Below are 5,354 nucleotides of genomic sequence, written 5' to 3' on the forward strand. Positions count from 1 at the left end.
GTCTGCCGCTGACGCTCTGTGGTTCCTGTTCTGCTGATCTCCTGGTCCACACACGGCTTCAGGGTGTACTGTACAAGGGGAGAAGAAATGCATCATTGGTTACCAAAATAAAACAGTGTCTTTCTGCCTGTGTCATTCTGTTTGGTTTCTTTGAGCGTTTGTTTCTTAAATACACAGCAAGTGTCACTCTCTCTCTCTCTCTGTCACACACACACACACACACACACACACACACACACACACACACACACACAGACACTGTGAGGTCTGCAGTTCAAAATTTGAATCTCAGAGCTTGGTGTTTTTGTCTCCCTCCAGTGGACAAATGCAGGTATGATGAGGGTTGGTTAGGTTAGGGGGTAATAGCCAGAGCTTGACGGAATAAAATGGAATAACTGGGAAAGTAAGTGTCGTAGAGGGATGAAAGTGGTGTCTACGGGGGGGTTTCGGGGTGCTCCGGACACCCTGGTGAAGACCCCATGTCGATAGCACCAACGGTTCTGGACTTGGTGTAAATGGGTCCAAATTTGACGGAATAAAAAGGTCAAAGTGGCAGATAGGAGTGTCCGATCGGGCCGATTCCACCACCACTGTACTCAGCAGGCCCTGCCGGGTCGTTAGACACGCAGCATGGCAGGGATCGGTGACATAACATGTAGCAGTTTCCCTTCACAGAAGCGTCTGCAGCAGGTGGGTGGAGGAGGAGGCAGCAGAACCAGGCCTTTGGAGCACTGTGTCATCTCCTGGTCCTGATGCTTTGAATCTCCCTCTCTGTCTGTCTGTCTGTCTGTCTGTCACACACACACACACACACACAGAAGCTGGTCAAGTGCTGTGCAACTGGGATTGCACCTGTCGTCCACAGGAGGGCGCCTAGCTGGGAAGTCCAGTACATTCCATATTAAAGTTGTTGCAAGTGCATTTTTTGTGTAAAAGACAGACACACACACACACACACACACACACACACACACACACACAGTAAGGTCTGAAGTGCAAAATTTGAATTACATTCCTTTGTATCTCTCCTCTCTCTCTCTCTCTCTCTCTCTCTCTCTCTCTCTCTCTCTCTCTCTCTCTGTCAACACACACACACACACACACACTCACACACACCAAAGCACACAGACAGAAGCTGGTCACAACTGCTGTGCAACTGGGATTGAACCAGGGGGGCTCCCTCTGCTGGCTCAATGCGGTACAAAGTGTCAGAAGCTGTTAGATATCTGCTTTTGACAATCAATTGCACCTGTCATCCACAGGAGGGCGCCTAGCTGGGAAGTCCAGTACATTCCATATTAAAGTTGTTGCAAGTGCATTTTTTGTGTAAAAGACAGACACACACACACACACACACACACACACACACACACACTGTAAGGTCTGAAGTGCAAAATTTGAATTACATTCCTTTGTATCTCTCCCTCTCTCTCTCTCTCTCTCTCTCTCTCTGTCTCTCTCTCTCTCTCTCTCTCTCTGTCAACACACACACACACACACACACACACACACACACACACACACACACACACTGTAAGGTCTGAAGTGCAAAATTTGAATTACATTCCTTTGTATCTCTCCCTCTCTCTCTCTCTCTCTGTCTCTCTCTCTCTCTCTCTGTCAACACACACACGCTCAATGGAGTATAAAATAAAGACCGGGGCAGTTCTCTCACTGGAGTCTCTTAGAGTGGAGGCTGCCCTTGCTAGCAAGAAGTTCTGTGTGTTTCTCTTCTCTGAGTCTTTACTGAAGAAGTGTTTTATAACATTTTCCTTAACAACTGACATGTGTTTTTTGTGTAAAAGAGAGAGACACACACACACACACACACACACACACACACACACACACACACACACACTCACACTCAGCGGCTCAGAGATGAGGGAAAAACAACAGAAATCAGGATAGATTTTAATGTCAGGAGATGCCCTGTGATGCTGGGGCCATTGTGTAAGATTGGAATGTGTACCAGTGGCTGGTGGGTGGTCCTTGAAGGTCCCGGGAGGAGGCGGCGAGGAGGCAGCGGGTGGCTGGGCTTCGGCCTTGGCCCAGGAACGTCATTTATTCTGCGTGGTGCCGCGTGTGCCCTGTGCAGCTTCGATGTGTGCGGCTGACGCTCTGTGGTTCCTGTTCCTGTCATAAAAGGCCCTGTACAAGGGGATAAGAAATGCATCATTGGTTACCAAAATAAAACAGTGTCTTTCTGCCTGTGTCATTCTGTTTGGTTTCTTTGAGCGTTTGTTTCTTAAATACACAGCAAGTGTCACTCTCTCTCTCTCTCTCTCTGTCACACACACACACACACACCAAAGCACACACACCAAAGCGCGCACACACACACACACACACACACACACCAAAGCGCGCACACACACACACACACACACACACACACACAGACACAGACACTGTGAGGTTTGCAGTGCAAAATTTGAATTTTAGTGCATGGTGATTTGTCTCCCTCCAGTGGCCCACGGCAGGTATGATGAGGCTTAAATGATAGGTTATGGGGAAAAAGCCAGGAGAGGATGGGACAAAAGTGGAATAACTGAAAAAGTAAGAGGTGTAGAGGGCTGATGTTGGTGTCTAGGTGGGGGTTTTGGTGGGTGCCGGACGCTGTGGCGAAGAGGCCACGCCGATGGCTTCTTCGGTTCTGGAGATATGGCGAATCGGACCAAAAAGGATGGGACAAAACGGTCCCAGTCGGAGAAAGGAAGGTGCAGAGGGCCTGGGTCCACCACCACTGTACTCAGCAGGCCCTGCCGGGTCGTTCGACACGCAGCATGGCAGGGATCGGTGACATAACATGTAGCAGTTTCCCTTCACAGAAGCCTGTGCAGCAGGTGGGTGGAGGAGGAGGCAGCAGAACCAGGCCTTTGGAGCACTGTGTCATCTCCTGGTCCTGATGCTTTGAATCTCCCTCTCTGTCTGTCTGTCTGTCTGTCTGTCACACACACACACACACACACACACACACACACACACACAGAAGCTGGTCAAGTGCTGTGCAACTGGGATTGCACCTGTCGTCCACAGGAGGGCGCCTAGCTGGGAAGTCCAGTACATTCCATATTAAAGTTGTTGCAAGTGCATTTTTTGTGTAAAAGACAGACACACACACACACACACACACACACACACACACACACACACACAGTAAGGTCTGAAGTGCAAAATTTGAATTACATTCCTTTGTATCTCTCCCTCTCTCTCTCTCTCTCTCTCTCTCTCTCTCTGTCTCTCTCTGTCAACACACACACACACACACACACACACTCACACACACCAAAGCACACAGACAGAAGCTGGTCACAACTGCTGTGCAACTGGGATTGAACCAGGGGGGCTCCCTCTGCTGGCTCAATGCGGTACAAAGTGTCAGAAGCTGTTAGATATCTGCTTTTGACAATCAATTGCACCTGTCATCCACAGGAGGGCGCCTAGCTGGGAAGTCCAGTACATTCCATATTAAAGTTGTTGCAAGTGCATTTTTTGTGTAAAAGACAGACACACACACACACACACACACACACACACACACACACACACACACACTGTAAGGTCTGAAGTGCAAAATTTGAATTACATTCCTTTGTATCTCTCCCTCTCTCTCTCTCTCTCTCTCTCTCTCTGTCTCTCTCTCTCTCTCTCTCTCTGTCAACACACACACACACACACACACACACACACACACACACACACACACACACACACACTGTAAGGTCTGAAGTGCAAAATTTGAATTACATTCCTTTGTATCTCTCCCTCTCTCTCTCTCTCTCTGTCTCTCTCTCTCTCTCTCTGTCAACACACACACACACACACACACGCACACACACACGCTCAATGGAGTATAAAATAAAGACCGGGGCAGTTCTCTCACTGGAGTCTCTTAGAGTGGAGGCTGCCCTTGCTAGCAAGAAGTTCTGTGTGTTTCTCTTCTCTGAGTCTTTACTGAAGAAGTGTTTTATAACATTTTCCTTAACAACTGACATGTGTTTTTTGTGTAAAAGAGAGAGACACACACACACACACACACACACACACACACACACACACACTCACACTCAGCGGCTCAGAGATGAGGGAAAAACAACAGAAATCAGGATAGATTTTAATGTCAGGAGATGCCCTGTGATGCTGGGGCCATTGTGTAAGATTGGAATGTGTACCAGTGGCTGGTGGGTGGTCCTTGAAGGTCCCAGGAGGAGGCGGCGAGGAGGCAGCGGGTGGCTGGGCTTGAGCTGTGGATCAGGGACGTCATTAATTCTGCCTGGTGCTGCGTGTGCCCTGTGCAGCTTGGATGTCTGCCGCTGACGCTCTGTGGTTCCTGTTCTGCTGATCTCCTGGTCCACACACGGCTTCAGGGTGCACTGTACAAGGGAAGAAGAAATGCATCATTGGTTACCAAAATAAAACAGTGTCTTTCTGCCTGTGTCATTCTGTTTGGTTTCTTTGAGCGTTTGTTTCTTAAATACACAGCAAGTGTCACTCTCTCTCTCTCTCTCTCTCTGTCACACACACACACACACACACACACACACACACACCAAAGCACACACACCAAAGCGCGCGCACACACACACACACACACACACACACACACACACAGACACTGTGAGGTCTGCAGTTCAAAATTTGAATCTCAGAGCTTGGTGTTTTTGTCTCCCTCCAGTGGACAAATGCAGGTATGATGAGGGTTGGTTAGGTTAAGGGGATTTAGCCAGAGCTTGACGGAATAAAATGGAATAACTGGGAAAGTAAGTGTCGTAGAGGGATGAAAGTGGTGTCTACGTGGGGTGTTTCTGCCGCTCCGCACGCGCTGGTGAAGACCCCATGTCGATAGCACCAACGGTTCTGGACTTGGTGTAAATGGGTCCAAATTTGACGGAATAAAAAGGTCAAAGTGGCAGATAGGAGTGTCCGATCGGGCCGATTCCACCACCACTGTACTCAGCAGGCCCTGCCGGGTCGTTAGACACGCAGCATGGCAGGGATCGGTGACATAACATGTAGCAGTTTCCCTTCACAGAAGCGTCTGCAGCAGGTGGGTGGAGGAGGAGGCAGCAGAACCAGGCCTTTGGAGCACTGTGTCATCTCCTGGTCCTGATGCTTTGAATCTCCCTCTCTGTCTGTCTGTCTGTCTGTCTGTCACACACACACACACACAGAAGCTGGTCAAGTGCTGTGCAACTGGGATTGCACCTGTCGTCCACAGGAGGGCGCCTAGCTGGGAAGTCCAGTACATTCCATATTAAAGTTGTTGCAAGTGCATTTTTTGTGTAAAAGACAGACACACACACACACACACACACACACACACACACACACACACACACACAGTAAGGTCT

This window comes from Aulonocara sp. 'chitande type north' Nkhata Bay, linkage group LG17 (genome assembly GCF_057382095.1).
Source record: "Aulonocara sp. 'chitande type north' Nkhata Bay isolate Kocher_YH1m ecotype deep benthic linkage group LG17, A_spYH_male_GT1.1, whole genome shotgun sequence".
NCBI lineage: Eukaryota > Metazoa > Chordata > Actinopteri > Cichliformes > Cichlidae > Aulonocara > Aulonocara sp. 'chitande type north' Nkhata Bay.